General features: G+C 39.9%; 2 protein-coding genes across 5 annotated transcripts in view; one reads left to right on the top strand and one right to left on the bottom strand.

The window, feature by feature from the left end:
- Window positions 1-13015, bottom strand: part of LOC126322700 (uncharacterized) — a 45312-nt gene that overhangs the window by 17815 nt on the left and 14482 nt on the right. The window lies entirely within an intron of this gene.
- LOC126322655 (inositol polyphosphate multikinase-like) overlaps window positions 1-13015 on the top strand; it is a 347524-nt gene that overhangs the window by 332992 nt on the left and 1517 nt on the right. The window lies entirely within an intron of this gene.

Below are 13015 nucleotides of genomic sequence, written 5' to 3'. Positions count from 1 at the left end.
TAAGAAAAAGCTACCACTGAAAGCTATCCTTATAATTGACGATGCTTCCAGTCATCCTTCAGATGTTTCTCTAAAGTCTGATGGTATACAAGCACTCTCTCCCACCGAGTGTGACAGCCGTAATTCAGCCCATGGACTAGGGAATTTTGGAATCGGTTAAACGTCAGTATCGACATTCACTTCTTGTCTCCTTGCTGAATGAAAACGAAAACAACTCCATAGAGACTATGCTGAAGGTGTGGAAAACAATTAACATATGTGGTGTTGTTTTCCACATAACCGAAGCATGGGGTAAAGTGGAGAGCGCTACCATAATGAAGAGTTGCAGAAAATTGTGACCATCCATTGATGCCGAGTTGGATCCAGTAGTGAGTGACAGCGATGAGCCAGTCAATTCGGAATTATCAATTACTTTGTACACTAATATGTTCCACAACCTTCCAGGAGGAGCAGAAATTGATGATGAAGATGTTACTAAGTGGCTGAATGAGGAAAACTGTGATATGGACCGAACTTTAACAGATGAAGAAATAATCAAAACTTTGAAAGAAAGTAATGATGAAAGTGATGATGAAGAGGACACAGGAGGAGAGAGCATGAAGATTTCTCAACTGCTGGTGCTGAAGCTGCCGAGGTGCTCCTGGAGTACATTATGCAGCAACCAGATACATGCAGTACCGATGTAATGCTTGTGAAGCGGTTGCGTGATAAAGCATGCCACTGTCGTGTATCATCATTGCGACAGTTAAAAATTAGGGACATGTTTCATGGTGAGTGATACAACTGTATAATTATGTACAGTATACACTCAAGGACTAAGTTCCCTTTGAAAAATAATGTATTTTTGGATTTAATAAAGCATATCCTCTGTGTTTTAAAATTGTATCTTTCGGTTTAATTAAGTACAGTACACTATATCCCCTATGTTTTCAAAATAAATGAATAAAATAGATTTCAGACACTCAGTAATCCGGCACCCATAAGTACCAGGAATGGCTGGATTAGTGAGAGTCTAGTGTAGTTAGAAGAGGGGCTAACTGAGCCACAGATTCAGTATAGAATCTGACAGATTCCATTGAACCCTGGAGCTTTGTTCAATTTTTATGATTTCTGCTGTTCCTCAATACCACTGACACATCCATCTTTTCAGTGGTACAAAGATTAAATTGGGACAATTCTCCTGAGTTTTCCTTTGTAAAGGAACATTTGAAAATGGAGTTGAGCATTTCAGCTTTGCTTTGCTACCCTCAATTTCAATTCCTGTCTCATTGGCTAGTGACTGGACACTAACTTTGGTGCCACTAGGAGCCTTTACATATGACCAGAATTTATTTGCGTTTTGTGAAATACCATTTGACAATATTGAAGGCATTGATCTCTTGACACTCAACACTTTTCGTTCAGCATATCTCTATCTATAGCCCCACACTTTGTTGTACACCTATAATGCAGTATCCTCTGTTTCTTTAGAAGTTTCTTTACAGTGACTGTTTACCATGGAGGCTCCCTCCCATTATGAACTGTTCTGCTGTGTACACAACTATCCAGTGCTTGGTCAACCACAGTATTCTTCTAAACTTGAGCCATAGTTCCTGAACTTTCAAGGTTCCTCATTCAGATATGAAACTACTGAGTTTTTGTCTTTTACTGAACGTATACATCTTTCTATTTGTTGTAGTTATTCTTTGTAATTTGGTAAAGATTGTTGCCACAAATGCATCATGGTCGTTGATACCAGTTTCGATGTGGACATCCTGAGGTCAAATCTGTTTATTGCCTTTAGATCCAATAGATTTCCATCATGATTGGGGTTCCTAACTATCTGTTTAAGGGATTTTTCATAGAAGGCATGTAGTAACTGACAGTCGAGAACAAAAAAAAGGCGAGAGTGAGGCCGGACTAACCAGTTTGTCATCAACAGCAGTCTGCCAATTTTGAACAGGAGGTAAATAATGAGGATCATAACAAGTGAAGACAGCACTGCACATAAAGCAAGCCTCATGAGCAATACAGAAGGAGAGAACCTAGGACATAATAGAAGTGGAGGCAAAGATCTCTCCCATTGGAAACAGATGCTTATGGTCGGAACCACCTTGGACAATATTTCAGCAGGTAAACTGGTGCTGTGGTTGGTGCCCAGGCACTTAAGCTTGATGGCTGGTGTGAGAAGCTGGGAGCATCTGGAATTATAATGAGATATATATCGATATGGGCATTTCTGGGTTTGGTTGCAGATGTTGTGTGGAGATCTCCATCTTTATGTCTGTGTCCAATGAAATTGCCACTGGTTTTAATGGGTGCAAATTATATCTGTGAAGTTCTGGAACTGACAGTGGTGGACTTCCCAGTTCAAAGTGTACTGCTGGTGATGATTTAGGTGTGGCAGAGGTGTTTTGTACGATGGCACTCCAAATCATTTTGTGTGTTGACTGGCATGATGTAGCCATGGGTCTTAACGACTGTTGCTGGTGTACACTTCTTTTGGTCTAAGAGAAGTGTGACCACACTACTGTTACCAGCGAGTATCGCCCTGAGTACCAGGTTCAGGATTCCTGGGGCTGTGGGGCTAGGAAAAGGACCTTTCATGGTTGGTCCCCATAGAGGAGTTCTACCAGCCTAAGATCTTGGATGGTAGTCTTTCTGAACTTATCCAGGAAAAGTATGAGTGCCTGTATGGTTCCCACTGCTTAGCATTTGCTGCTTAAATCTCTGCACTGCATGCTCCACTTCGCCATTGCAGGCTGGCTGAAATTGTGGACTAAAATGGTGTTCCATGTTATTTGGTGGGCAGAATTGTATGAAAAATATTATGTGCAATGGAGCCCATTGCCCAATACTGTAATTTGGGGAACCCCTTTGACTGGTAGAGTCTGGAGTAACATATTTATTGCGGCTTCTCTGGTGGTGGACCAGATAAGGGTACTTAAAGAAGGTATCCATGACTATCAGCCACATACAGCCTACAAATGGGCGCACTAAGTTCAAATGAATTTGGTCCCAAGGTTGTGGCAGAGGTCATATGAAAAATTGGGGTGGTGCTGCCTTATGGCAGGTACTGACTGAACAGCTGTGCACTGTGGCTTCTGCAATCCTGTGTAAGCTTGGCTAGTGAATGTGTCATCTCACTAGAGCTGTCACTTGTTCTTTACCCCATGCCTGTGATGAAGTAGTTGTAAAATATGAATGTCGCAGGGTGGACGGGATGACAACATGATGTTCACCTGCCTCAGCATCTGTTTGGAGGATATTGCTGATTACTGACCGATGGTGGTAGATGTATGCAAAGTCTGGAGCTCTTGATTTTGGTGTTTTGAAAGTGGTGTTTCCTGCCCTTGGAGCATATAGTGCATTACTTGTCATAAGATCAGTTTGCTGTCCATGTCTGCAGAGATGCAGCCTTAAAGGACAGCCCTTAAAATGTGTGTGTCCTTTCTGCATCTATGTGGAAACACCAGATTTACTGCTGGTCAGAGGCTGGGTCTGTCACAGGGAAAGGCAAATTAGATTGCCTGTATTTGCATATTGTGCTATTGCCTTGTACATAGCAACATATCTAAGTACAGAACTTCGTAAATGCAAATATAACCAATACCTCCTTCTTCTCTGTCTGTCAGTAGCTTTTCAGTATCAACATTTTTGATGCATATGTGATAGATTGTTCAGTACCGTCGTCATTTCTATATGCCAGTACTGCTCCAATGACACACCCAAAGGCGTCCACAGCCAGAACCAGTGGATGTTATAGTGTAAGGCAGAATGCTAAGCACAGCATATGCTTTTAACTGTGCGAAGGTGTGCTTGTAGGCAGCTGTCCACCTTTACTGAACACCTATTTTTGCAACTGGCTGAGTGGTTGGATGCTATGGGACAATTGTGAGAGGAACTTTTGAATAATAATTCACTTTTCCAAACAAATTTTGCAGCTCTTATAAGTTTGTTGATAGATGTCAAGTTGCGATCAGTGGGCTAATCCCTTTTTTGTTTAGCAAATGTATGAGATGTAATCCTGGAAAACTGCCATTTATCTAAGCCAGTAATGTAATAAATAGTGCACAATGGTTTTGCAGTTGGTGTTCTTGATGTATAGTGCCTTTGACAGTTAAGTCATCTACCTAGGGCATGTGGTTGGAGATATGGTTAATTGTTCTAGTTACGTGTGAATATTGCAGGAGCCAAAGAGATCCAGAAAGGCAACAATTGCATTGGCACAAGGTGAAGGGAGCATTGATAAGTTCGATGTTTTGTGACTCCTCATCCAGTGGTATTTGCAAATATGTGTCAGCAAGGTCAGTTGAAAATTATTGCCATTTGACAAGTGTTATGATGTGGTTTTCTGGATGTGGCTTAGGGTAGGTTTCTGCGTGAGGCTGGACACTGACTGTTGATGTAAAATCATTGCATAGAGGGAGGAAGGCACTGGATTTCTTGACTGTTAGCAGCGGCATGGCACAGGCACTTGTTTTAACGTATTCAATCAGCCTAGCTTTGTAGAGTTGACAGAGTTCCTCTTTAAAGGCTACCCATAAGGAACTGATATGTGCTATATTTGGCAGAAATGGGGCACTGAATCTGGTTGCAAAGAGATAATAGCCTGGAAAACTGTGGTGCACCCTGGCCAGGGTTGAATATTGGTGTGAATGTGTGACAAAGATTATTAAGTTCCTGGAAGAGAACTGTGTTAGAGACAACCTTAACTTCGTCATTGATGGAGAATCCAAACAAGAAGAAGGCAATCAGACCGAAAACATTCCTTTCTTAGTAGTTAGTGGCAATTGTGAATTGACACATTCAGTAGAACTTACATGTGCATAAATGTGAAGGTTTACGGAGAAAGCTGTAGCTACTGTGTCCATCTGGAAACCATCGTCTTTGTTCAGAATTGTTTTGCATAGAAATAGTGGTTCATGGTGTGGGTTCCTGTTGTGATGTCCTAGTTTATGAACCACGGGCAACGTATGAGTGGCCAAGTAAGTGGTCCTGACAGTCAGGATACCAGTTGCTTTGGAATAAGGCTGGTCATCTCGGACATTTTCTGAGTCGTGGTCACCTTTGTGCTCAGACAGCAAAGACTACCAAATCCACCGGTTAGTCCCTCAACCTGTAGGGGTAAAACCCAATGGGACCTGGGGCAACTAAGGCTAGCAACCTGCTTCCCTGGTACTTAAAATATGATGCTGGCAACAAACAGAGCAAAATGCCTCGGACCTTTGGAGGTGACGGAGCCCCACCTCCAATTGACAAACCAGGGACTCCTAAGATACAACTCACCAAACGAATGGTAATGAGATGGGGAGCTATTAATATCAATGGGGGCTACTGTGGGAAGAAGGTAGAGTTGTCAGAGGCTGCAAGTAAGATGGGGTTGGACGTTTTAGCTGTTAGTGACATTCGGGTAAGGGGTGAGAAAGAAGAGGAAGTGGGAGAATACATGGTTTACCTGTCAGGAGTCAAAGAAGGAATAACACAATGGGGTGTAGGGCTTTACATTAGGAAAGAAATGAAATCCAGCGTAGTTGCAGTAAGATACATAAATGAACGACTGATGTGGATAGATTTGACAGTGTCTAACAAGAAAATTAGGATTGTGTCAGTATATTCGCATTGTGAAGGGACAGATAAAATGGATAGTTTTTATGACGCACTCAGTGACATAGTTGTTAGAGTAAAAGACAAGGACAGTGTTTTGCTCATGGGTGATTTTAATGCCAGGATTGGAAATCGAACAGAAGGGTATGAAAAGGTTATGGGTAAATTTGGAGAGGATATGAAGGCCAACAGGAATGGGAAACAACTCTTGGATTTCTGTGCCAGTATGGGTTTAGTAATCACAAACTCATTTTTTAAACATAAGAACATTCACCAGTATACTTGGGAAGGCAGGGGAACCAGATCTGTCATTGACTATTAAATAACAGAAGGTTGTGAGGGATACACATGTATTCAGGGGATTCTTTGACGACACTGATCACTAAATAATCTGCAGTTAAATTGGTATTGTGAGGCGGAAAGAGCAGCAGGCCAGGTCCATATGTAGGAGGGTAAGAGTGGAGAAACTTCAGGATAAGGAAATCAGGCACAAGTACATAACAGTGATCTCAGAAAGGTACCAGTTAGCTGAATGTAGGCAATTACAGTCATTGGAAAAGGAATGGACAAGGTACAGGGACACAGTACTAGAAGTGGCTAAAGAATGTCTTGGAACAGTAGTGTGTAAAGGTACGATGAAGCAAACAGCTTGGTGGAATGACACAGTGAAGTCAGCCTGTAAAAGGAAAAAGATGGCGTATTAAAAATGACTACATACTATATTTCAGGTAGACAGAGAAAGGTATGTTGAAGAAAGGAACAAAGCCAAACAGATAATTGCAGCATCCAAGAAGAAATCTTGAAGACTTTGGAAACAGGTTGGAGACTGTGGGTCAAGCTGCTGGAAAACCATTCTGGAGTGTAATTAGCAGTCTTCGAAAGGGAGGTAAGAAGGAAATGACAAGTATTTTGGACAGGTCAGGAAAACTGTTGGTGAATCCTGTGGATTCCTTGGGCAGATGGAGGGAATATTTTGAAGAGTTGCTCAATGTAGGTGAAAATATTATCAGTAATGTTTCAGATTTCGATGTACAATGTGATAGGAATGATGATGGAAATAGGATCACATTTGAGGAAGTGGAGAAAGTGGTGAATAGATTGCAGTGCAATAAAGCAGCTGGGGTGGATGAAATTAAGTCAGAACTCATCAAATACAGTGGAATGTCAGGTCTTAAATGGCTACACAGGATAATTGAAATGGCGTGGGAGTCGGGACAGGTTCCATCAGACTGGACGAAAGCAGTAATCATACCAATCTTTAAACATGGAAACAGAAAAGATTGTAACAACTACAGAGGTATCTCTTTAATCAGCATTGTGGGTAAAATCTTCTCCGGTATTGTTGAAAGGAAAGTGCGAGTATTAGTTGAGGACAAATTGGATGAAAATCAGTGTGGGTTTAGGCCTCTTAGAGGTTGTCAGGACCAGATCTTTAGCTTATGGCAAATAATGGAGAAGTGTTATGAGTGGAACAGGGAATTGTATCTATGCTTTATAGATCTAGAAAAGGCATATGACCGGGTTCCTAGGAGGAAGTTATTGTCTGTTTTACGAGATTATGGAATAGGAGGCAAACTTTTGCAACCAATTAAAGGTTTTTACATGGATAGTCAGGCAGCAGTTAGAGTAGCGGTAAATTGAGTTCATGGTTCAGAGTAGTTTCAGGGGTAAGACAAGGCTGCAACCTGTCGCCACTGTTGTTCATATTATTTATGGATCATATGTTGAAAACAATAGACTGGTTGGGTGAGATTAAGATATGTAAGCACAAAATAAGCAGTCTTGCATATGCGGATGACTTAGTTGTGATGGCAGATTCAATTGAAAGTTTGCAAAGTAATATTTCAGAGATAAATCAGAAATGTAAGGACTATGGTATGAAGATTAGCATCTCCAAAACGAAAGTAATGACAGCAGTAATGAAATATAAATGGATTGAGTGCCAAATAGGAGGAACAAAGTTAGAACAGGTGGATGGTTTCAAGTACTTAGGATGCATATTCTCACAGGATGGCAACATAGTGAAAGAATTGGAAGCGAGCTGTAGCAAAGCAAATGCAGTGAGCGCTCAGCTATGATCTACTCTCTTCTGCACTGTTCAATCTTTCAATCAACTTTTTTGTATGGGATAGAAAGCTGGGTGGATTCAGGTTACCTTATCAATAAGGTTGAGGTTACGGATATGAAAGTAGCTAGGATGATAGCAGGTACTAGTAGATGGGAACAATGGCAGGAGGATGTCCACAATGAGGAAATCAAAGAAAAACTGGGAATGAACTCAATAGATGTAGCAATCAGGGCGAACAGGCTTAGAAGGTGAGGTCATGTTACACATATGGGAGAAGCAAGGTTACCTAAGAGACTCATGGGTTCAGCAGTATAGGGTAGGAGGAGTCAGGGTAGATCAAGGAGAAGATACCTGGATTCTGTTCAGAATGATTTTGAAGTAATAGGCTTAACATCAGAAGAGGCATCAATGTTAGCACTGAATAGGGTATCATGGAGGAATTTTATAAGGGGACTATGCTCCAGACTGAATGCTGAGAGGCATAAACAGTCTTAAATGATGATAATGATGATGATGACTGATTATGATGATGATGATAAATATCTTGTTAGCAAAAAGGTCACCTGGGGGAACCTGTTGCGTGAAGCTCATGCTCTGTTCCTTGATGCATGCACATCACCCAATGTAATAGTCCTGACAGTTTACAGCAGACTGTTTGGAGATGTCCATCCTTTCCACAGTGGATGCAGTGAGTGTGACCAGCCATATGCATGTGGCGTGAAGCAGTCTGGGAATGATGGAATTCCCTGCTGTACATGAGGATGGAATAGGACTGGCTTTTCAAAGGCCACTGAATATTTACTATTGATCCATCATGATGAAATAGTTTTACATGCGTTTCACATTCATGGGCTCCTGGACCATAACGACTGTAATTGTACAAGAGGTGCTCATTTGCTACCTGCGTGATTTTGAAAGTGTGTGTAATTGTCATAATATTTTCCATTGATGGATTGTATAGTTTGAGAGCTGACGTTAACTTCTGGATCGGGAGTTAATTGGACCAGTGTCTAATTAAAGTGCCTTGTAGATCAGGTGTCATATGTATGTGAAGTTTTTCCCAGCACTACACAGGTAGTATTCACTAATTTCTTGTAATCTGAATCCACAGCCTCTATAAATCTTTTGAATGAACTTGTCTTGTTTCCATTTGTCAGTAACATGATTTCATTGTTTTATTTTAAAGGGTAGTATTCATGTCTTGCACACACAAAGTTTTAATTGGAATATGAATTGTGTGTTAAGCCTAACTATCATTTTATATCAGGAATGGCACTTTTAAAACACTTCGCTGCAGTATGTTTTTCATGAGGTAGAATTCCAAGTTAATATGCTTGTAAAAATTGCTGCAAACCAGATGCACATATAAGAGTATTGGTGTTTGGGGTTGATTCAGATTGTTTTGTCCGCACTTAGACATATGGTAAATGCTGTGAAAATGTCAGAAACTTCACTCCAACACATACAAATAATACACTGTGATATCTGTTTTTGAGACTAGATTATCATGCGTATTCACATCATGTAACAACTATTTTAGATAACAATTCCTAATGATGTAGTCCATAGTAAGCCAGAGAGCTACCTGCTGAATCACACCTGTATCAGCTTCACTTATTCATGATTTGAATTCAGTATTGTAATAACTTTTCCAGCCAGTGTTGGTAATATCATACTGTCCATCCTCCTTGTTAGTATGGAACAGCTGGTTAGTTATAGTGTTCTTACTACATCCCATCAGTCGAAAAAGTTTGAGACTGGATTTAAAAAATAATAAAGAAATGTTAGTATGGTGATTTTAATGCTTTTAATGCTTCAGGTGTTATACATAGTCTCCCCCTCCCTCCCCACTTGAGTACAATGCATAGAAAGTTTCGTACAATCGTGTGAAACATCAGAAAAGTCCTTCTTTGGGATGTTGTTCAACTCGTATGTCTCATTGACTTTAATGTTAGTTATGTTGTCAAAGTATTGACCCCTCATGAGAATTTCTGCATTTTATTGTTTGTGGCAGGTATGTATTCATAACAAGTCTCGTTGCCCATGATGACCTTTTCCAGAAGAGAATTGTGTGTGTTTTGCATTTTAGTAAAGTGTCCACGCACCATTGTTTTTCTCATCTTCAAAACATTGTGAGTTGTGGCTATCAAACACTTCTGTCAGTAAAAGTCGCAACTGTAAGTTGACAAATTCCGTAGGTACACCTTAGTAATAAGTTAGCAACTCTGCTAAAGGAGTAATTCAGCAACTTTAAGATAAATACAGTATTTAATGTTCTCTTATCATACAGCAAAACACTGAGAAGTCAAATGCACACCTTTTGTTTGGTCACATATATGAGTAGAGTGAAAAAAGACTCCCTATAAATTAAACAATGGATTTTTGCCTGAATCTTCCAGCCAAGAGGAGTGTGGGAAATGAATGAATTGGAGTATCAGATTGACCAGTGTGAGGTCAAGTTTTGCAACAAAAATATTCAGTTGCTTATAAGTAATCTAATTAGTTATTTGAGGGATAATTGAAATATTTAATGAACAGCTACTCCCTGATTTGAGTTGGTGCATAAGTACCTAGCATTTTCCCTTAAGTTTAATAAGAACAACAGATACACGTAACAGGGACTTTTAATATATTGTCCTCCACAATTTATAACAGTCTGCCAATGCTGGGGTAACTTTTCAATTCCGTAACTGTAGAAATTGCATTGTTTTGAGGCAAAGAACCTTATTCAGCCATGTTGGGAGTGCATTTTCATCCAGAAAGGAAGTTCCTTGAAGGTTATATGAAAGAGAGCAGAAAGCATAAAAATGTAAGAGTGCATGATCAGGCGAAAAAGGTGGGTGTGGAATGACTTCCCAACCCAACTGGTGTACAGTGTGCTCTGTCAGTCTAGTAGCAGAATATGGGCAGGGGTCATCATGGAGTAGTATCATTTCACACAATCTTCCTGGTCATTTTGGGTTGCGTCTGCAAGATGTCCCAGCTGTCGACAATAATTGTGAGCAGTGATGGTTACACCCCAGGGAAGCAATTCATACTACACCACACTGTCACTGTTCCACCAGATGCATAACATTATCTTTTGTGGATGCACACAGGTCTTTGTATAGGGAGTTGTTGCATTGTTTGGGCTCAGCCATTTCTTTCTTTTCCTTATGTTATCATAAAGACACTATTTGTCATCACCAGTAGCTTGTGTTTTTCACGAGCCAATTAATGATAAGCAAGCAGAGATGCACATATGACCACCCACAGATTTTAGTGTAGTGCATGCAGTGCTCATGCACCGGATTTTTTGACCTTCCCAATTGCATGTCACAAGACGGTGGAATGATCAGAATTCTTAACTACATTTATATGGAGCATTGTGGGTTAATTCGTTTAAACAATCTTCATCAAACCACAAGGGTAGTCTTGAATGTGAAGAGTCACTAACGTTAACTCAAATAGCAATAGTAAACTAAAAGTCAAAAATGGTGGTTGATAAATAAACCAATAGCAAACTGAAAGCCAATATGCAAACAAAAACACTATGAACTTGAGCACCAACCTAATAAATGAGGTGTCAGAAATTTAATGTCTTCAATGCCTATTATTTTGTGCAAGAAACAAACAAAAAAGTCGATGTGATTAACGATCAAAAACACTTCCTTTGAATTTAGTACTAAATCCAGGACATTTCAAGAATAGGAGGGCAAATGAGGTGTTGGTAAGAATATGCTTTTTGAATGAAACTTGAAAGAAAAAATTAGTAAAAGGTTTGTAAATTGATTTCTCTGAAAGTTGTTGTTGTTGTTCTTGTGGTCTTCAATTCTGAGACTGGTTTGATGCAGCTCTCCATGCTACTCTATCCTGTGCAAGCTTGTTCATCTCCCAGTACCTACTGTAACCTACATCGTTCTGAATCTGCTTAGTGTATTCATCTCTTGGTCTCCCTCTACGATTTTTATCCTCCACGCTGCCCTCCAATACTAAATTGGTGATCCCTTGATGCCTCAGAACATGTCCTACCAACTGATCCCTCCTTCTGGTCAAGTTGTGCCACAAACTTCTCTTCTCCCCAATCCTATTCAATACTTACTCATTAGTTATGTGATCTACCCATCCAATCTTCAGCATTCTTCTGTAGCACCACATTTCGAAAGCTTCTATTCTCTTCTTGTTCAAACTATTTATCTTCCATGTTTCACTTCCATACATGGCTACACTCCATACAAATACTTTCAGAGATGACTTCCTGACACTTAAATCTATACTCGATGTTAACAAATTTCTCTTCTTCAGAAACGCTTTCCTTGCCATTGCCAGTCTACGTTTTATATCCTCTCTACTTCGACCATCATCAGCTATTTTGCTCCCCAAATAGCAAAACTCCTTTACTACTTTAAGTGTCTCATTACCTAGTCTAATTCCCTCAGCATCACCTGACTTAATCCGACTGCTTTCTATTATCCTCGTTTTGCTTTTGTTGATGTTCATCTTATATCCTCCTTTCAAGACACTGTCCATTCCGTTCAACTGCTCTTCCAAGTCCTTTGTTGTCTATGACAGAATTACAATGTCATCGGCGAACCTCAAAGTTTTTATTTCTTCTCCATGGATTTTAATACCTACTCCGAATTTTTCTTTTGTTTCCTGTACTGCTTGCTCAATATACAGATTGAACAACATCGGAGAGAAGATACAACCCTGTCTCACTCCCTTCCAAACCACTGCTTCCCTTTCATGTCCCTCGACTCTTAAAACTGCCATCTGGTTTCTGTACAAATTGTAAATAGCCTTTCGCTCCCTGTATTTGACCCCTGCCACCTTTAGAATTTGAAAGAGAGTATTCCAGTCAACATTGTCAAAAGCTTTCTCTAAGTCTACAAATGCTAGAAACGTAAGTTTGCCTTTCCTTAATCTTTCTTCTAAGGTAAGTTGTAAGGTCAGTATTGCCTCACGTGTTCCAGTGTTTCTACGGGATCCAAACTGATCTTCCCCGAGGTCGGCTTCTACTAGTTTTTCCATTCATCTGTAAAGAATTCGTGTTAGTATTTTGCAGCTGTGGCTTATTAAACTGATTGTTAGGTAATTACTTTCTCTGAAAGTAATAAATCAAACAGATTAAAGAAAGATCTGATGTTATGTACCTTTGATGATGCTTGATATCATGTACAGCAAATGAGGTGGGTCAGATATTTCTTCCTTATAGACGAATCATTTCATAAAAAGTTTGATCTCTTTTTACAGTGGTTTTTAGTTCAAGCTGCCATAGTTACTGAACTGACATTGCTTATCTGCCAGGAATAAAATCAGTGTTGGAACTTTTTGGATGGATGATATACATTACTAAAAGTGACCACTGGAATTTTGTTGAAA

The sequence above is a fragment of the Schistocerca gregaria genome, chromosome 2 (genome assembly GCF_023897955.1).
Source record: "Schistocerca gregaria isolate iqSchGreg1 chromosome 2, iqSchGreg1.2, whole genome shotgun sequence".
Taxonomy (NCBI): Eukaryota; Metazoa; Arthropoda; class Insecta; order Orthoptera; family Acrididae; genus Schistocerca; species Schistocerca gregaria.
The sequence above is the reverse complement of the archived record's forward strand: the minus strand, read 5'-3'. Positions and strand labels throughout refer to the sequence as shown.